Source organism: Oncorhynchus kisutch, linkage group LG16 (genome assembly GCF_002021735.2).
Source record: "Oncorhynchus kisutch isolate 150728-3 linkage group LG16, Okis_V2, whole genome shotgun sequence".
Classification (NCBI taxonomy): Eukaryota; Metazoa; Chordata; class Actinopteri; order Salmoniformes; family Salmonidae; genus Oncorhynchus; species Oncorhynchus kisutch.
Window position 1 is genome coordinate 7387392 of NC_034189.2, and position 21130 is coordinate 7408521.

At 43.4% G+C, this 21130-nt stretch overlaps 1 protein-coding gene across 1 annotated transcript in view; it reads left to right on the top strand.

Moving 5' to 3' along the window:
- Positions 1–21130, top strand: part of LOC109885465 (pyruvate carboxylase, mitochondrial) — a 290100-nt gene that overhangs the window by 196218 nt on the left and 72752 nt on the right. The gene's annotated exons all lie outside the window — the stretch shown is intronic.

A 21130-nucleotide genomic window follows, 5' to 3' on the forward strand; every position in this document is an offset into this window, starting at 1 on the left:
TACCTGTTCTCTCTCTCTCTCTTCTCTCTCTCTCTCTCTCTCTTGTCTACCTGTCTCTCTCTCTCTTCTCTCTCTCTCTCTGTCTTCTCTCTCTTCTCTCTCTCTCTGTCTACCTGTTCTCTCTCTCTCTGTCTCTCTCTCTACCTGTTCTCTCTCTCTCTCTCTCTCTCCTCTCTCTCTCTCTCTGTCTCTGTCTCTGTTTCTGTCTCTGTCTCTCTCCCTGTCTCTATCTCTGTCTCTGTCTCTCTCCCTGTCTCTATCAATTCAATTCAATTCAATTCAAGGGCTTTATTGGCATGGGAAACATGTGTTAACATTGCCAAAGCAAGTGAGGTAGACAACATACAAAGTGAATATATAAAGTGAAAAACAACAAAAATTAACAGTAAACATTACACATACAGAAGTTTCAAAACAGTAAAGACATTACAAATGTCATATTATATATATATACAGTGTTCTAACAATGTACAAATGGCTAAAGGACACAAGATAAAATAAATAAACATAAATATGGGTTGTATTTACAATGGTGTTTGTTCTTCACTGGTTGCCCTTTTCTCGTGGCAACAGGTCACAAATCTTGCTGCTGTGATGGCACACTGTGGAATTTCACCCAGTAGATATGGGAGTTTTTCAAAATTGGATTTGTTTTCGAATTCTTTGTGGATCTGTGTAATCTGAGGGAAATATGTCTCTCTAATATGGTCATACATTGGGCAGGAGGTTAGGAAGTGCAGCTCAGTTTCCAACTCATTTTGTGGGCAGTGAGCACATAGCCTGTCTTCTCTTGAGAGCCAAGTCTGCCTACGGCGGCCTTTCTCAATAGCAAGGCTATGCTCACTGAGTCTGTACATAGTCAAGGCTTTCCTTAATTTTGGGTCAGTCACAGTGGTCAGGTATTCTGCCGCTGTGTACTCTCTGTGTAGGGCCAAATAGCATTCTAGTTTGCTCTGTTTTTTTGTTAATTCTTTCCAATGTGTTAAGTAGTTATCTTTTTGTTTTCTCATGATTTGGTTGGGTCTAATTGTGCTGCTGTCCTGGGGCTCTGTAGTGTGTGTTTGTGTTTGTGAACAGAGCCCCAGGACCAGCTTGCTTAGGGGACTCTTCTCCAGGTTCATCTCTCTGTAGGTGATGGCTTTGTTATGGAATGTTTGGGAATCGCTTCCTTTTAGGTGGTTGTAGAATTTAACAGCTCTTTTCTGGATTTTGATAATTAGTGGGTATCGGCCTAATTCTGCTCTGCATGCATTATTTGGTGTTCTACGTTGTACACGGAGGATATTTTTGCAGAATTCTGCGTGCAGAGTCTCAATTTGGTGTTTGTCCCATTTTGTGAAGTCTTGGTTGGTGAGCGGACCCCAGACCTCACAACCATAAAGGGCAATGGGCTCTATGACTGATTCAAGTATTTTTTGCCAGATCCTAATTGGTATGTTGAAATTTATGTTTCTTTTGATGGCATAGAATGCCCTTCTTGCCTTGTCTCTCAGATCGTTCACAGCTTTGTGGAAGTTACCTGTGGTGCTGATGTTTAGGCCAAGGTATGTATAGTTTTTTGTGTGCTCTAGGGCAACAGTGTCTAGATGGAATTTGTATTTGTGGTCCTGGTGACTGGACCTTTTTTGGAACACCATTATTTTGGTCTTACTGAGATTTACTGTCAGGGCCCAGGTCTGACAGAATCTGTGCATAAGATCTAGGTGCTGCTGTAGGCCCTCCTTGGTTGGTGACAGAAGCACCAGATCATCAGCAAACAGCAGACATTTGACTTCGGATTCTAGCAGGGGGAGGCCGGGTGCTGCAGACCTTTCTAGTGCCCTCGCCAATTCGTTGATATATATGTTGAAGAGGGTGGGGCTTAAGCTGCATCCCTGTCTAACCCCACGACCCTGTGTGAAGAAATGTGTGTGTTTTTTGCCAATTTTAACCGCACACTTGTTGTTTGTGTACATGGATTTTATAATGTCGTATGTTTTACCCCCAACACCACTTTCCATCAGTTTGTATAGCAGACCCTCATGCCAGATTGAGTCGAAGGCTTTTTTGAAATCAACAAAGCATGAGAAGACTTTGCCTTTGTTTTGGTTTGTTTGGTTGTCAATTAGGGTGTGCAGGGTGAATACATGGTCTGTTGTACGGTAATTTGGTAAAAAGCCAATTTGACATTTGCTCAGTACATTGTTTTCATTGAGGAAATGTACGAGTCTGCTGTTAATAATAATGCAGAGGATTTTCCCAAGGTTACTGTTGACACATATTCCTATGTCTCTTTGTCTCTCTCTGCATGCTGGGAGTGCTGGGAGTGTTAGGTGCATGCTGGGAGTGTTAGGTGCATGCTGGGAGTGTTAGGTGCATGCTGGGAGTGTTAGGTGCATGCTGGGAGTGTTAGGTGCATGCTGGGAGTGTTAGGTGCATGCTGGGAGTGTTAGGTGCATGCTGGGAGTGTTAGGTGCATGCTGGGAGTGTTAGGTGCATGCTGGGAGTGTTAGGTGCATGCTGGGAGTGTTAGGTTGCATGCTGGGAGTGTTAGGTGCATGCTGGGAGTGTTAGTTGCATGCTGGGAGTGTTAGGTGCATGCTGGGAGTGTTAGGTGCATGCTGGGAGTGTTAGGTGCATGCTGGGAGTGTTAGGTGCATGCTGGGAGTGTTAGGTGCATGCTGGGAGTGTTAGGTGCATGCTGGGAGTGTTAGTTGCATGCTGGGAGTGTTAGGTGCATGCTGGGAGTGTTAGTTGCATGCTGGGAGTGTTAGGTGCATGCTGGGAGTGTTAGGTGCATGCTGGGAGTGTTAGGTGCATGCTGGGAGTGTTAGGTGCATGCTGGGAGTGTTAGGTGCATGCTGGGAGTGTTAGGTGCATGCTGGGAGTTGTGAGTATATTTATATATCCTGTGTTTTCTCTTGTTTCCTTTTCTTGGTGGTTTCCATTTTTGATGATGATGATGATGATGATGATGATGATGATTAAGATTAAGGTTATCATTATTTTTATTTAATTGATGTGGTAGAATTAAGTATATTGTTTTTCGTGTCGAAGTTACCCTGAGTTTGGCGGGGGTGGTGGCCCACATGGGGACGTCGTCCCTGTCACTTCGGCACAGCTTTAGTTGAGTTACTGAAGCTACTGTCACCGTGAAGGAGTTTCTGGTCGCCGTAGGAGAGAAGGTAGGCTATGAAAATGTTGCTTATGCATCCCGGATGAATAAAGCTGTGGTGGTATTTCTTGTTGATCGGATGGTTGAGCATGGTGTACTTCTTAAAGAAGAGTGTCTGGTAGATGGGATGGTTGAGCATGGTGGTACTTCTTAAAGAAGAGTGTCTGGTAGATGGGATGGTTGAGCATGGTGTACTCCTTAAAGAAGAGTGTCTGGTAGACCGGATTGTTGAGCATGGTATACTTCTTAAAGAAGAGTGTCTGGTAGATGGGATGGTTGAGCATGGTGTACTTCTTAAAGAAGAGTGTCTGGTAGATCGGATGGTTGAGCATGGTGTACTTCTTAAAGAAGAGTGTCTGGTAGATCGGATGGTTGAGCATGGTGTACTTCTTAAAGGAGAGTGTCTGGTAGATCGGATGGTTGAGCATGGTGTACTTCTTAAAGAAGAGTGTCTGGTTGATCGGATGGTTGAGCATGGTGTACTTCTTAAAGAAGAGTGTCTGGTAGATCGTATGGTTGAGCATGGTGTACTTCTTAAAGAAGAGTGTCTGGTTGATCGGATGGTTGAGCATGGTGTACTTCTTACAGAAGAGTGTCTGGTTGATCGGATGGTTGAGCATGGTGTACTTCTTAAAGAAGAGTGTCTAGTAGATCGGATGGTTGAGCATGGTGTACTTCTTAAAGAAGAGTGTCTAGTTGATCGGATGGTTGAGAATGGTGTACTTCTTAAAGAAGAGTGTCTGGTAGATGGGATGGTTGAGCACGGTGTATTTCTTAAAGAAGAGTGTCTGGTTGATCAGATGGTTGAGCATGGTGTACTTCTTAAAGAAGAGTGTCTGGTAGATGGGATGGTTGAGCATGGTGTATTTCTTAAAGAAGAGTGTCTGGTTGATAGGATGGTTGAGCATGGTGTACTTCTTAAAGAAGAGTGTCTAGTTGATCGGATGGTTGAGCATGGTGTACTTCTTAAAGAAGAGTGTCTGGTAGATCGAATGGTTGAGCATGGTGTAATTCCTAAAGAAGAGTGTCTGGTAGATCGGTTGGTTGAGCATGGTGTACTTCTTAAAGAAGAGTGTCTGGTAGATGGGATGGTTGAGCATGTTGTACTTCTTAAAGAAGAGTGTCTTGTTGATCGTATGGTTGAGCATGGTGTACTTCTTAAAGAAGAGTGTCTGGTAGACGGATGGTTGAGCATGGTGTACTTCTTAAAGAAGAGTGTCTGGTAGATGGGATGGTTGAGCATGGTGTACTTCTTAAAGAAGAGTGTCTAGTAGGCCGGATGGTTGAGCATGGTGTACTTCTTAAAGAAGAGTGTCTAGTTGATCAGATGGTTGAGCATGGTGTACTTCTTAAAGAAGAGTGTCTGGTAGATGGGATGGTTGAGCACGGTGTATTTCTTAAAGAAGAGTGTCTGGTTGATCAGATGGTTGAGCATGGTGTACTTCTTAAAGAAGAGTGTCTGGTAGATGGGATGGTTGAGCATGGTGTATTTCTTAAAGAAGAGTGTCTGGTTGATCGGATGGTTGTGCATGGTGTACTTCTTAAAGAAGAGTGTCTGGTAGATGGGATGGTTGAGCACGGTGTATTTCTTAAAGAAGAGTGTCTGGTTGATCAGATGGTTGAGCATGGTGTACTTCTTAAAGAAGAGTGTCTGGTAGATGGGATGGTTGAGCATGGTGTATTTCTTAAAGAAGAGTGTCTGGTTGATCGGATGGTTGAGCATGGTGTACTTCTTAAAGAAGAGTGTCTAGTTGATCGGATGGTTGAGCATGGTGTACTTCTTAAAGAAGAGTGTCTGGTAGACGGATGGTTGAGCATGGTGTACTTCTTGAAGAAGAGTGTCTGGTAGAACGGATGGTTGAGCATGGTGTACTTCCTAAAGAAGAGTGTCTGGTAGATCGGATGGTTGAGCATGGTGTACTTCTTAAAGAAGAGTGTCTTGTTGATCGGATGGTTGAGCATGGTGTACTTCTTAAAGAAGAGTGTCTGGTAGATCGGATGGTTGAGCATGGTGTACTTCTTAAAGAAGAGTGTCTGGTAGATGGGATGGTTGAGCATGGTGTACTTCTTAAAGAAGAGTGTCTTGTTGATTGGATGGTTGAGCATGGTGTACTTCTTAAAAAAGAGTGTCTGGTAGATCATATGGTTGAGCATGGTGTACTTCTTAAAGAAGAGTGTCTGGTAGATCGGATGGTTGAGCATGGTGTACTTCTTAAAGAAGAGTGTCTGGTAGATGGGATGGTTGAGCATGGTGTACTTCTTAAAGAAGAGTGTCTGGTAGATCGGTTGGTTGAGCATGGTGTACTTCTTAAAGAAGAGTGTCTGGTAGATCGGATGGTTGAGCATGGTGTACTTCTTAAAGAAGCGTGTCTGGTTGATAGTATTGTTGAGCATGGCGTACTTCTTAAAGAAGAGTGGCTGGTTGATAGTATGGTTGAGCATGGTGTACTTCTTAAAGAAGAGTGTCTAGTTGATTGGATGGTTGAGTATGGTGTAATTCTTAAAGAAGAGTATCTTGTTGATCGTATGGTTGAGCATGGTGTACTTCTTAAAGAAGAGTGGCTGGTAGATCGGATGGTTGAGCATGGTGTACTTCTTAAAGTAGAGTGTCTGGTAGATCGGATGGTTGAGCATGGTGTACTTCTTAAAGAAGAGTGTCTGGTAGATCGTATGGTTGAGCATGGTGTACTTCTTAAAGAAGAGTGTCTGGTTGATCGTATGGTTGAGCATGGTGTACTTCTTAAAGAAGAGTGTCTGGTTGATCGGATGGTTGAGCATGGTGTACTTCTTAAAGAAGAGTGTCTAGTAGATCGAATGGTTGAGCATGGTGTACTTCTTAAAGAAGAGTGTCTAGTTGATCGGATGGTTGAGCATGGTGTACTTCTTAAAGAAGAGTGTCTAGTTGATCGGATGGTTGAGCATGGTGTACTTCTTAAAGAAGAGTGTCTGGTAGATCGGATGGTTGAGCATGGTGTACTTCTTAAAGAAGAGTGTCTGGTAGATCGGATGGTTGAGCATGGTGTACTTCCTAAAGAAGAGTGTCTGGTAGGATCGGATGGTTGAGCATGGTGTACTTCTTAAAGAAGAGTGTCTGGTAGATGGGATGGTTGAGCATGTTGTACTTCTTAAAGAAGAGAGTCTTGTTGATCGTATGGTTGAGCATGGTGTACTTCTTAAAGAAGAGTGTCTGGTAGACGGATGGTTGAGCATGGTGTACTTCTTAAAGAAGAGTGTCTGGTAGATCGGATGGTTGAGCATGGTGTACTTCTTAAAGAAGAGTGTCTGGTTGATAGTATTGTTGAGCATGGCGTACTTCTTAAAGAAGAGTGTCTGGTTGATAGTATTGTTGAGCATGGTGTACTTCTTAAAGAAGAGTGTCTGGTTGATCGTATGGTTGAGCATGGTGTACTTCTTAAAGAAGAGTGTCTGGTAGATCGGATGGTTGAGCATGGTGTACTTCTTAAAGAAGAGTGTCTGGTAGATGGGATGGTTGAGCATGGTGTACTTCTTAAAGAAGAGTGTCTAGTAGGCCGGATGGTTGAGCATGGTGTACTTCTTAAAGAAGAGTGTCTAGTTGATCAGATGGTTGAGCATGGTGTACTTCTTAAAGAAGAGTGTCTGGTAGATGGGATGGTTGAGCACGGTGTATTTCTTAAAGAAGAGTGTCTGGTTGATCAGATGGTTGAGCATGGTGTACTTCTTAAAGAAGAGTGTCTGGTAGATGGGATGGTTGAGCATGGTGTATTTCTTAAAGAAGAGTGTCTGGTTGATCGGATGGTTGAGCATGGTGTACTTCTTAAAGAAGAGTGTCTGGTAGACGGATGGTTGAGCATGGTGTACTTCTTAAAGAAGAGTGTCTGGTAGAACGGATGGTTGAGCATGGTGTACTTCCTAAAGAAGAGTGTCTGGTAGATCGGATGGTTGAGCATGGTGTACTTCTTAAAGAAGAGTGTCTTGTTGATCGGATGGTTGAGCATGGTGTACTTCTTAAAGAAGAGTGTCTGGTAGATCGGATGGTTGAGCATGGTGTACTTCTTAAAGAAGAGTGTCTGGTAGATGGGATGGTTGAGCATGGTGTATTTGTATTTCTTAAAGAAGAGTGTCTTAATGATCGTATGGTTGAGCATGGTGTACTTCTTAAAGAAGAGTGTCTGGTAGATCGAATGGTTGAGCATGGTGTACTTCTTAAAGAAGAGTGTCTGGTAGACGGATGGTTGAGCATGGTGTACTTCTTAAAGAAGAGTGTCTGGTAGAACGGATGGTTGAGCATGGTGTACTTCCTAAAGAAGAGTGTCTGGTAGACGGATGGTTGAGCATGGTGTACTTCTTAAAGAAGAGTGTCTGGTAGATCGGATGGTTGAGCATGGTGTACTTCTTAAAGAAGAGTGTCTTGTTGATCGGATGGTTGAGCATGGTGTACTTCTTAAAGAAGAGTGTCTGGTAGATCGGATGGTTGAGCATGGTGTACTTCTTAAAGAAGAGTGTCTGGTAGATGGGATGGTTGAGCATGGTGTACTTCTTAAAGAAGAGTGTCTTGTTGATTGGATGGTTGAGCATGGTGTACTTCTTAAAAAAGAGTGTCTGGTAGATCATATGGTTGAGCATGGTGTACTTCTTAAAGAAGAGTGTCTGGTAGATCGGATGGTTGAGCATGGTGTACTTCTTAAAGAAGAGTGTCTGGTAGATGGGATGGTTGAGCATGGTGTACTTCTTAAAGAAGAGTGTCTGGTAGATCGGTTGGTTGAGCATGGTGTACTTCTTAAAGAAGAGTGTCTGGTAGATCGGATGGTTGAGCATGGTGTACTTCTTAAAGAAGCGTGTCTGGTTGATAGTATTGTTGAGCATGGCGTACTTCTTAAAGAAGAGTGGCTGGTTGATAGTATGGTTGAGCATGGTGTACTTCTTAAAGAAGAGTGTCTAGTTGATTGGATGGTTGAGCATGGTGTAATTCTTAAAGAAGAGTATCTTGTTGATCGTATGGTTGAGCATGGTGTACTTCTTAAAGAAGAGTGGCTGGTAGATCGGATGGTTGAGCATGGTGTACTTCTTAAAGTAGAGTGTCTGGTAGATCGGATGGTTGAGCATGGTGTACTTCTTAAAGAAGAGTGTCTGGTAGATCGTATGGTTGAGCATGGTGTACTTCTTAAAGAAGAGTGTCTGGTTGATCGTATGGTTGAGCATGGTGTACTTCTTAAAGAAGAGTGTCTGGTTGATCGGATGGTTGAGCATGGTGTACTTCTTAAAGAAGAGTGTCTAGTAGATCGGATGGTTGAGCATGGTGTACTTCTTAAAGAAGAGTGTCTAGTTGATCGGATGGTTGAGCATGGTGTACTTCTTAAAGAAGAGTGTCTAGTTGATCGGATGGTTGAGCATGGTGTACTTCTTAAAGAAGAGTGTCTGGTAGATCGGATGGTTGAGCATGGTGTACTTCTTAAAGAAGAGTGTCTGGTAGATCGGATGGTTGAGCATGGTGTACTTCCTAAAGAAGAGTGTCTGGTAGGATCGGATGGTTGAGCATGGTGTACTTCTTAAAGAAGAGTGTCTGGTAGATGGGATGGTTGAGCATGTTGTACTTCTTAAAGAAGAGAGTCTTGTTGATCGTATGGTTGAGCATGGTGTACTTCTTAAAGAAGAGTGTCTGGTAGACGGATGGTTGAGCATGGTGTACTTCTTAAAGAAGAGTGTCTGGTAGATCGGATGGTTGAGCATGGTGTACTTCTTAAAGAAGAGTGTCTGGTTGATAGTATTGTTGAGCATGGCGTACTTCTTAAAGAAGAGTGTCTGGTTGATAGTATTGTTGAGCATGGTGTACTTCTTAAAGAAGAGTGTCTGGTTGATCGTATGGTTGAGCATGGTGTACTTCTTAAAGAAGAGTGTCTGGTAGATCGGATGGTTGAGCATGGTGTACTTCTTAAAGAAGAGTGTCTGGTAGATGGGATGGTTGAGCATGGTGTACTTCTTAAAGAAGAGTGTCTAGTTGATCGTATGGTTGAGCATGGTGTACTTCTTAAAGAAGAGTGTCTGGTAGATCGGATGGTTGAGCATGGTGTACTTCTTAAAGAAGAGTGTCTAGTAGGCCGGATGGTTGAGCATGGTGTACTTCTTAAAGAAGAGTGTCTAGTTGATCAGATGGTTGAGCATGGTGTACTTCTTAAAGAAGAGTGTCTGGTAGATGGGATGGTTGAGCACGGTGTATTTCTTAAAGAAGAGTGTCTGGTTGATCAGATGGTTGAGCATGGTGTACTTCTTAAAGAAGAGTGTCTGGTAGATGGGATGGTTGAGCATGGTGTATTTCTTAAAGAAGAGTGTCTGGTTGATCGGATGGTTGAGCATGGTGTACTTCTTAAAGAAGAGTGTCTGGTAGACGGATGGTTGAGCATGGTGTACTTCTTAAAGAAGAGTGTCTGGTAGAACGGATGGTTGAGCATGGTGTACTTCCTAAAGAAGAGTGTCTGGTAGATCGGATGGTTGAGCATGGTGTACTTCTTAAAGAAGAGTGTCTTGTTGATCGGATGGTTGAGCATGGTGTACTTCTTAAAGAAGAGTGTCTGGTAGATCGGATGGTTGAGCATGGTGTACTTCTTAAAGAAGAGTGTCTGGTAGATGGGATGGTTGAGCATGGTGTACTTCTTAAAGAAGAGTGTCTTGTTGATTGGATGGTTGAGCATGGTGTACTTCTTAAAAAGAGTGTCTGGTAGATCGTATGGTTGAGCATGGTGTACTTCTTAAAGAAGAGTGTCTGGTAGATCGGATGGTTGAGCATGGTGTACTTCTTAAAGAAGAGTGTCTGGTAGATGGGATGGTTGAGCATGGTGTACTTCTTAAAGAAGAGTGTCTGGTAGATGGGATGGTTGAGCATGGTGTACTTCTTAAAGAAGAGTGTCTGGTAGATCGGATGGTTGAGCATGGTGTACTTCTTAAAGAAGAGTGTCTGGTAGATCGGATGGTTGAGCATGGTGTACTTCTTAAAGAAGCGTGTCTGGTTGATAGTATTGTTGAGCATGGCGTACTTCTTAAAGAAGAGTGGCTGGTTGATAGTATGGTTGAGCATGGTGTACTTCTTAAAGAAGAGTGTCTAGTTGATTGGATGGTTGAGCATGGTGTAATTCTTAAAGAAGAGTATCTTGTTGATCGTATGGTTGAGCATGGTGTACTTCTTAAAGAAGAGTGGCTGGTAGATCGGATGGTTGAGCATGGTGTACTTCTTAAAGTAGAGTGTCTGGTAGATCGGATGGTTGAGCATGGTATACTTCTTAAAGAAGAGTGTCTGGTAGATCGTATGGTTGAGCATGGTGTACTTCTTAAAGAAGAGTGTCTGGTTGATCGTATGGTTGAGCATGGTGTACTTCTTAAAGAAGAGTATCTGGTAGAACAGGTGGTTGAGCATGGTGTACTTCTTAAAAAAGAGTGTCTGGTAGAACGGATGGTTGAGCATGGTGTACTTCTTAAAGAAGAGTGTCTTGTTGATCGTATGGTTGAGCATGGCATACTTCTTAAAGAAGAGTGTCTAGTTGATCGGATGGTTGAGCATGGTGTACTTCTTAAAGAAGAGTGTCTGGTAGATGGGATGGTTGAGCATGGTGTACTTCTTAAAGAAGAGTGTCTGGTAGATGGGATGGTTGAGCATGGTGTACTTCTTAAAGAAGAGTGTCTGGTAGATCGGTTGGTTGAGCATGGTGTACTTCTTAAAGAAGAGTGTCTTGTTGATCGTATGTTTGAGCATGGTGTACTTATTAAAGAAGAGTGTCTGGTAGATGGGATGGTTGAGCATGGTGTACTTCTTAAAGAAGAGTGTCTGGTAGATCGGATGGTTGAGCATGGTGTACTTCTTAAAGAAGAGTGTCTGGTAGATCGTATGGTTGAGCATGGTGTACTTCTTAAAGAAGAGTGTCTGGTAGATGGGATGGTTGAGCATGGTGTACTTCTTAAAGAAGAGTGTCTGGTAGATGGGATGGTTGAGCATGGTGTACTTCTTAAAGAAGAGTGTCTGGTAGATGGGATGGTTGAGCATGGTGTACTTCTTAAAGAAGAGTGTCTGGTAGATGGGATGGTTGAGCATGGTGTACTTCTTAAAGAAGAGTGTCTGGTAGATCGGTTGGTTGAGCATGGTGTACTTCTTAAAGAAGAGTGTCTGGTAGATCGGGTGGTTGAGCATGGTGTACTTCTTAAAGAAGAGTGGCTGGTTGATCGGATGGTTGAGCATGGTGTACTTCTTAAAGAAGAGTGTCTGGTTGATCGGATGGTTGAGCATGGTGTACTTCTTAAAGAAGAGTGCCTAGTAGAACGGATGGTTGAGCATGGTGTACTTCTTAAAGAAGAGTGTCTAGTTGATCGGATGGTTGAGCATGGTGTACTTCTTAAAGAAGAGTGTCTGGTAGATCGGGTGGTTGAGCATGGTGTACTTCTTAAAGAAGAGTGTCTGGTAGATCGGATGGTTGAGCATGGTGTACTTCCTAAAGAAGAGTGTCTGGTAGATCGGATGGTTGAGCATGGTGTACTTCTTAAAGAAGAGTGTCTTGTTGATCGGATGGTTGAGCATGGTGTACTTCTTAAAGAAGAGTGTCTGGTAGATCGGATGGTTGAGCATGGTGTACTTCTTAAAGAAGAGTGTCTGGTAGATGGGATGGTTGAGCATGGTGTATTTGTATTTCTTAAAGAAGAGTGTCTTAATGATCGTATGGTTGAGCATGGTGTACTTCTTAAAGAAGAGTGTCTGGTAGATCGAATGGTTGAGCATGGTGTACTTCTTAAAGAAGAGTGTCTTGTTGATCGTATGGTTGAGCATGGTGTACTTCTTAAAGAAGAGTGTCTGGGTGATCGGATGGTTGAGCATGGTGTACTTCTTAAAGAAGAGTGTCTGGTAGATGGGATGGTTGAGCATGGTGTACTTCTTAAAGAAGAGTGTCTTGTTGATTGGATGGTTGAGCATGGTGTAATTCTTAAAAAAGAGTGTCTGGTAGATCGTATGGTTGAGCATGGTGTACTTCTTAAAGAAGAGTGTCTGGTAGATGGGATGGTTGAGCATGGTGTACTTCTTAAAGAAGAGTGTCTGGTAGATGGGATGGTTGAGCATGGTGTACTTCTTAAAGAAGAGTGTCTGGTAGATGGGATGGTTGAGCATGGTGTACTTCTTAAAGAAGAGTGGCTGGTTGATCGGATGGTTGAGCATGGTGTACTTCTTAAAGAAGAGTGTCTAGTTGATCGGATGGTTGAGCATGGTGTACTTCTTAAAGAAGAGTGTCTGGTAGATCGGGTGGTTGAGCATGGTGTACTTCTTAAAGAAGAGTGTCTGGTAGATGGGATGGTTGAGCATGGTGTACTTCTTAAAGAAGAGTGTCTGGTAGATGGGATGGTTGAGCATGGTGTACTTCTTAAAGAAGAGTGGCTGGTTGATCGGATGGTTGAGCATGGTGTACTTCTTAAAGAAGAGTGTCTAGTTGATCGGATGGTTGAGCATGGTGTACTTCTTAAAGAAGAGTGTCTGGTAGATCGGGTGGTTGAGCATGGTGTACTTCTTAAAGAAGAGTGGCTGGTTGATCGGATGGTTGAGCATGGTGTACTTCTTAAAGAAGAGTGTCTGGTAGACGGATGGTTGAGCATGGTGTACTTCTTAAAGAAGAGTGTCTGGTAGATCGGATGGTTGAGCATGGTGTACTTCCTAAAGAAGAGTGTCTGGTAGATCGGATGGTTGAGCATGGTGTACTTCTTAAAGAAGAGTGTCTTGTTGATCGGATGGTTGAGCATGGTGTACTTCTTAAAGAAGAGTGTCTGGTAGATCGTATGGTTGAGCATGGTGTACTTCTTAAAGAAGAGTGTCTGGTAGATGGGATGGTTGAGCATGGTGTATTTGTATTTCTTAAAGAAGAGTGTCTTAATGATCGTATGGTTGAGCATGGTGTACTTCTTAAAGAAGAGTGTCTGGTAGATCGAATGGTTGAGCATGGTGTACTTCTTAAAGAAGAGTGTCTTGTTGATCGTATGGTTGAGCATGGTGTACTTCTTAAAGAAGAGTGTTTCTGGTAGATCGGATGGTTGAGCATGGTGTACTTCTTAAAGAAGAGTGTCTGGTAGATGGGATGGTTGAGCATGGTGTACTTCTTAAAGAAGAGTGTCTTGTTGATCAGATGGTTGAGCATGGTGTACTTCTTAAAAAAGAGTGTCCGGATAGATCGTATGGTTGAGCATGGTGTACTTCTTAAAGAAGAGTGTCTGGTAGATCGGATGGTTGAGCATGGTGTACTTCTTAAAGAAGAGTGTCTGGTAGATGGGATGGTTGAGCATGGTGTACTTCTTAAAGAAGAGTGTCTGGTAGACCAGATGGTTGAGCATGGTGTACTTCTTAAAGAAGAGTGTCTGGTAGATCGGATGGTTGAGCATGGTGTACTTCTCAAAGAAGCGTGTCTGGTTGATAGTATTGTTGAGCATGGCGTACTTCTTAAAGAAGAGTGGCTGGTTGATAGTATGGTTGAGCATGGTGTACTTCTTAAAGAAGAGTGTCTAGTTGATTGGATGGTTGAGCATGGTGTAATTCTTAAAGAAGAGTATCTTGTTGATCGTATGGTTGAGCATGGTGTACTTCTTAAAGAAGAGTGGCTGGTAGATCGGATGGTTGAGCATGGTGTACTTCTTAAAGAAGAGTGTCTGGTAGGTCAGGTGGTTGAGCATGGTGTACTTCTTAAAAAGAGTGTCTGGTAGATCGGATGGTTGAGCATGGTGTACTTCTTAAAGAAGAGTGTCTTGTTGATCGTATGGTTGAGCATGGCATACTTCTTAAAGAAGAGTGTCTAGTTGATCGGATGGTTGAGCATGGTGTACTTCTTAAAGAAGAGTGTCTTGTTGATCGGATGGTTGAGCATGGTGTACTTCTTAAAAAAGAGTGTCTGTTAGATCGTATGGTTGAGCATGGTGTACTTCTTAAAGAAGAGTGTCTTGTTGATCGGATGGTTGAGCATGGTGTACTTCTTAAAAAAGAGTGTCTGGTAGATCGTATGGTTGAGCTTGGTGTACTTCTTAAAGAAGAGTGTCTGGATAGATCGGATGGTTGAGCATGGTGTACTTCTTAAAGAAGAGTGTCTGGTAGATGGGATGGTTGAGCATGGTGTACTTCTTAAAGAAGAGTGTCTGGTAGATCGGTTGGTTGAGCATGGTGTACTTCTTAAAGAAGAGTGTCTTGTTGATCGTATGTTTGAGCATGGTGTACTTATTAAAGAAGAGTGTCTGGTAGATGGGATGGTTGAGCATGGTGTACTTCTTAAAGAAGAGTGTCTGGTAGATCGTATGGTTGAGCATGGTGTACTTCTTAAAGAAGAGTGTCTGGTAGATGGGATGGTTGAGCATGGTGTACTTCTTAAAGAAGAGTGTCTGGTAGATGGGATGGTTGAGCATGGTGTACTTCTTAAAGAAGAGTGTCTGGTAGATGGGATGGTTGAGCATGGTGTACTTCTTAAAGAAGAGTGTCTTGTTGATCGTATGGTTGAGCATGGTGTACTTCTTAAAGAAGAGTGTCTGGTAGATCGGATGGTTGAGCATGGTGTACTTCTTAAAGAAGAGTGTCTGGTAGATGGGATGGTTGAGCATGGTGTACTTCTTAAAGAAGAGTGGCTGGTTGATCGGATGGTTGAGCATGGTGTACTTCTTAAAGAAGAGTGTCTGGTAGATCGGATGGTTGAGCATGGTGTACTTCTTAAAGAAGAGTGTCTGGTAGATGGGATGGTTGAGCATGGTGTACTTCTTAATGAAGAGTGTCTGGTAGATGGGATGGTTGAGCATGGTGTACTCCTTAAAGAAGAGTGTCTGGTTGATAGTATTGTTGAGCATGGTGTATTTCTTAAAGAAGATTGTCTGGTTGATAGTATTGTTGAGCATGGTGTACTTCTTAAAGAAGAGTGTCTGGTTGATAGTATTGTTGAGCATGGCGTACTTCTTAAAGAAGAGTGTCTGGTTGATAGTATTGTTGAGCATGGTGTACTTCTTAAAGAAGAGTGTCTTGTAGATCCGATGGTTGAGCATGGTGTACTTCTTAAAGAAGAGTGTCTGGTTGATCGTATGGTTGAGCATGGTGTACTTCTTAAAGAAGAGTGTCTTGTTGATCAGATGGTTGAGCATGGTGTACTTCTTAAAGAAGAGTGTCTTGTTGATCGTATGGTTGAGCATGGTGTACTTCTTAAAGAAGAGTGTCTGGTAGATCGGATGGTTGAGCATGGTGTACTTCTTAAAGAAGAGTGTCTGGTAGATGGGATGGTTGAGCATGGTGTACTTCTTAAAGAAGAGTGTCTTGTTGATCGGATGGTTGAGCATGGTGTACTTCTTAAAAAAGAGTGTCCGGATAGATCGTATGGTTGAGCATGGTGTACTTCTTAAAGAAGAGTGTCTGGTAGATCGGATGGTTGAGCATGGTGTACTTCTTAAAGAAGAGTGTCTGGTAGATCGGATGGTTGAGCATGGTGTACTTCTTAAAGAAGAGTGTCTGGTAGATGGGATGGTTGAGCATGGTGTACTTCTTAAAGAAGAGTGTCTTGTTGATCGGATGGTTGAGCATGGTGTACTTCTTAAAAAAGAGTGTCCGGATAGATCGTATGGTTGAGCATGGTGTACTTCTTAAAGAAGAGTGTCTGGTAGATCGGATGGTTGAGCATGGTGTACTTCTTAAAGAAGAGTGTCTGGTAGATGGGATGGTTGAGCATGGTGTACTTCTTAAAGAAGAGTGTCTGGTAGACCAGATGGTTGAGCATGGTGTACTTCTTAAAGAAGAGTGTCTGGTAGATCGGATGGTTGAGCATGGTGTACTTCTCAAAGAAGCGTGTCTGGTTGATAGTATTGTTGAGCATGGCGTACTTCTTAAAGAAGAGTGGCTGGTTGATAGTATGGTTGAGCATGGTGTACTTCTTAAAGAAGAGTGTCTAGTTGATTGGATGGTTGAGCATGGTGTAATTCTTAAAGAAGAGTATCTTGTTGATCGTATGGTTGAGCATGGTGTACTTCTTAAAGAAGAGTGGCTGGTAGATCGGATGGTTGAGCATGGTGTACTTCTTAAAGAAGAGTGTCTGGTAGATCAGGTGGTTGAGCATGGTGTACTTCTTAAAAAAGAGTGTCTGGTAGATCGGATGGTTGAGCATGGTGTACTTCTTAAAGAAGAGTGTCTTGTTGATCGTATGGTTGAGCATGGCATACTTCTTAAAGAAGAGTGTCTAGTTGATCGGATGGTTGAGCATGGTGTACTTCTTAAAGAAGAGTGTCTTGTTGATCGGATGGTTGAGCATGGTGTACTTCTTAAAAAAGAGTGTCTGGTAGATCGTATGGTTGAGCATGGTGTACTTCTTAAAGAAGAGTGTCTTGTTGATCGGATGGTTGAGCATGGTGTACTTCTTAAAAAAGAGTGTCTGGTAGATCGTATGGTTGAGCTTGGTGTACTTCTTAAAGAAGAGTGTCTGGATAGATCGGATGGTTGAGCATGGTGTACTTCTTAAAGAAGAGTGTCTGGTAGATGGGATGGTTGAGCATGGTGTACTTCTTAAAGAAGAGTGTCTGGTAGATCGGTTGGTTGAGCATGGTGTACTTCTTAAAGAAGAGTGTCTTGTTGATCGTATGTTTGAGCATGGTGTACTTATTAAAGAAGAGTGTCTGGTAGATGGGATGGTTGAGCATGGTGTACTTCTTAAAGAAGAGTGTCTGGTAGATCGTATGGTTGAGCATGGTGTAGTTCTTAAAGAAGAGTGTCTGGTAGATGGGATGGTTGAGCATGGTGTACTTCTTAAAGAAGAGTGTCTGGTAGATGGGATGGTTGAGCATGGTGTACTTCTTAAAGAAGAGTGTCTGGTAGATGGGATGGTTGAGCATGGTGTACTTCTTAAAGAAGAGTGTCTTGTTGATCGTATGGTTGAGCATGGTGTACTTCTTAAAGAAGAGTGTCTGGTAGATCGGATGGTTGAGCATGGTGTACTTCTTAAAGAAGAGTGTCTGGTAGATGGGATGGTTGAGCATGGTGTACTTCTTAAAGAAGAGTGGCTGGTTGATCGGATGGTTGAGCATGGTGTACTTCTTAAAGAAGAGTGTCTGGTAGATCGGATGGTTGAGCATGGTGTACTTCTTAAAGAAGAGTGTCTGGTAGATGGGATGGTTGAGCATGGTGTACTTCTTAATGAAGAGTGTCTGGTAGATGGGATGGTTGAGCATGGTGTACTCCTTAAAGAAGAGTGTCTGGTTGATAGTATTGTTGAGCATGGTGTATTTCTTAAAGAAGATTGTCTGGTTGATAGTATTGTTGAGCATGGTGTACTTCTTAAAGAAGAGTGTCTGGTTGATAGTATTGTTGAGCATGGCGTACTTCTTAAAGAAGAGTGTCTGGTTGATAGTATTGTTGAGCATGGTGTACTTCTTAAAGAAGAGTGTCTTGTAGATCGGATGGTTGAGCATGGTGTACTTCTTAAAGAAGAGTGTCTGGTTGATCGTATGGTTGAGCATGGTGTACTTCTTAAAGAAGAGTGTCTTGTTGATCAGATGGTTGAGCATGGTGTACTTCTTAAAGAAGAGTGTCTGGTAGATCGTATGGTTGAGCATGGTGTACTTCTTAAAGAAGAGTGTCTGGTAGATGGGATGGTTGAGCATGGTGTACTTCTTAAAGAAGAGTGTCTGGTAGATGGGATGGTTGAGCATGGTGTACTTCTTAAAGAAGAGTGTCTGGTAGATGGGATGGTTGAGCATGGTGTAATTCTTAAAAAAGAGTGTCTGGTAGATCGTATGGTTGAGCATGGTGTACTTCTTAAAGAAGAGTGTCTGGTAGATGGGATGGTTGAGCATGGTGTACTTCTTAAAGAAGAGTGTCTGGTAGATGGGATGGTTGAGCATGGTGTACTTCTTAAAGAAGAGTGTCTGGTAGATGGGATGGTTGAGCATGGTGTACTTCTTAAAGAAGAGTGTCTTGTTGATCGTATGGTTGAGCATGGTGTACTTCTTAAAGAAGAGTGTCTGGTAGATCGGATGGTTGAGCATGGTGTACTTCTTAAAGAAGAGTGTCTGGTAGATGGGATGGTTGAGCATGGTGTACTTCTTAAAGAAGAGTGGCTGGTTGATCGGATGGTTGAGCATGGTGTACTTCTTAAAGAAGAGTGTCTGGTTGATCGGATGGTTGAGCATGGTGTACTTCTTAAAGAAGAGTGCCTAGTAGATCGGATGGTTGAGCATGGTGTACTTCTTAAAGAAGAGTGTCTAGTTGATCGGATGGTTGAGCACGGTGTATTTCTTAAAGAAGAGTGTCTGGTTGATCAGATGGTTGAGCATGGTGTACTTCTTAAAGAAGAGTGTCTGGTAGATCGGATGGTTGAGCATGGTGTATTTCTTAAAGAAGAGTGTCTGGTTGATCGGATGGTTGAGCATGGTGTACTTCTTAAAGAAGAGTGTCTATTTGATCGGATGGTTGAGCATGGTGTACTTCTTAAAGAAGAGTGTCTGGTAGATCGAATGGTTGAGCATGGTGTACTTCTTAAAGAAGAGTGTCTAGTTGATCGGATGGTTGAGCATGGTGTACTTCTTAAAGAAGAGTGTCTGGTAGATGGGATGGTTGAGCACGGTGTATTTCTTAAAGAAGAGTGTCTGGTTGATCAGATGGTTGAGCATGGTGTACTTCTTAAAGAAGAGTGTCTGGTAGATCGGATGGTTGAGCATGGTGTATTTCTTAAAGAAGAGTGTCTGGTTGATCGGATGGTTGAGCATGGTGTATTTCTTAAAGAAGAGTGTCTGGTAGATGGGATGGTTGAGCATGGTGTACTTCTTAAAGAAGAGTGTCTTGTTGATCGGATGGTTGAGCATGGTGTACTTCTTAAAGAAGAGTGTCTGGTTGATAGTATTGTTGAGCATGGCGTACTTCTTAAAGAAGAGTGTCTGGTTGATAGTATTGTTGAGCATGGCGTACTTCTTAAAGAAGAGTGTCTGGTTGATAGTATTGTTGAGCATGGCGTACTTCTTAAAGAAGAGTGTCTGGTTGATAGTATTGTTGAGCATGGTGTACTTCTTAAAGAAGAGTGTCTGGTTGATAGTATTGTTGATCATGGCGTACTTCTTAAAGAAGAGTGTCTGGTTGATAGTATTGTTGAGCATGGTGTACTTCTTAAAGAAGAGTGTCTTGTAGATCGGATGGTTGAGCATGGTGTACTTCTTAAAGAAGAGTGTCTGGTTGATCGTATGGTTGAGCATGGTGTACTTCTTAAAGAAGAGTATCTTGTTGATCAGATGGTTGAGCATGGTGTACTTCTTAAAGAAGAGTGTCTAGTTGATCGGATGGTTGAGCATGGTGTAATTCTTAAAGAAGAGTGTCTTGTTGATCGTATGGTTGAGCATGGTGTACTTCTTAAAGAAGAGTGTCTTGTAGATCGGATGGTTGAGCATGGTGTACTTCTTAAAGAAGAGTGCCTGGTAGATGGGATGGTTGAGCATGGTGTACTTCTTAAAGTTTATTCAAGTTACGCCACTTATCTCTCCGTCAACAAGGTTAACAATTTAGAATGTACTGGCATTTATTCCTAATGAGCTATTAGAGCGCGAGTTATTGGGGTTTGGGAAGTTCTCAAGTTCAATTAAGATTGTCCCGTTGGGTTGCAAACACCTGGATCTGGGCTCTGAAACAGGTAATGTCGTTTCAAACACCTGGATCTGAAACAGGTAATGTAGTTTCAAACACCTGGATCTGAAACAGGTAATGTTGTTTCAAACATCCAGCTCTGAAACAGGTAATGTTGTTTCAAACATCCAGCTCTGAAACAGGTAATGTTGTTTCAAACACCCGGCTCTGAAACAGGTCATGTTATTTCGGCGACAGGTGTTTATGTTTTGGGACTCACCGGAGCAGACTTTAGAGTTATCGTTTCAATTCTAGTATGACAAAAGATTGTATATGGTTTATGCTAGTACGGGTAGTCAACGGTGTTCTGAGTGTGGAGATGTTGGCCTTAAGCGACATGCTTGCCCGAAAAGGGAGAAGGTGGAGGGAGGGGCGCAGGGGTCCTCGTAACGCCTGGGCCCGCTGATGTAGGGAGAGGTGGGCCTCGTAACGCCTGGGCCCACTGATGTAGGGAGAGCTGGGCCTCGTAACGCCTGGGCCCACTGATGTAGAAGAAAGCTGGGCCTCGTAACGCCTGGGCCCCCTGATGTAGGGAGAGGTGGGCCTCGTTACGCCTGGGCCCACTGATGTAGAAGAAAGCTGGGCCTCGTAACGCCTGGGCCCACTGATGTAGAAGAAAGCTGGGCCTCGTAACGCCTGGGCCCCCTGATGTAGGGAGAGGTGGGCCTCGTAACACCTGGGCCCACTGATGTAGGGTGAGGTGGGCCTCATAACACCTGGGCCCACTGATGTAAGGAGAGGTGGGCCTCGTAACGCCCGGGCCCACTGATGTAGAGAAAGCTGGGCCTCGTAACGCCTGGGCCCACTGATGTAGGGAGAGGTGGGCCTCGTAACGCCTGGGCCCACTGATGTAGGGAGAGGTGGGCCTCGTAACGCCTGGGCCCACTGATGTAGAGAGAGGTGGACCGACAGGGGTAGAGCCGCCACAAGCACCTGTTGCTGAGGAACAAGTTATCCGTGATGATGGCACGGAGTTGCAACTTGTTTTAGAGGGAAATGTTATGCAGCCGAAAAATATTGTTGTAGAAGGTAAGGATGTATCTGCAGAGCCAGTTCCTCAGACTGGTGAGGAGGTGCCCAGTATGAGTAATTGGGTACAGGAGGGGATTCAGGTGGAGCTAGTCTCACAGGTAGTGGAGGAGGTGCCCAGTACGAGTGATGGGGTGCAAGTGGGGAGTGTTGAGAGGGATGTGGCTGAGGGGAGTCAGGGGTCTGTGGCCTCAGTTGAGGTGAGGGGAGTCAGGGGTCTGTGTCCTCAGTTGAGGTGAGGGGAGTCAGGGGTCTGTGGCCTCAGTTGAGGTGAGCAGAGTCAGGGGTCTGTGGCCTCAGTTGAGGTGAGGGGAGTCAGGGGTCTGGGGCCTCAG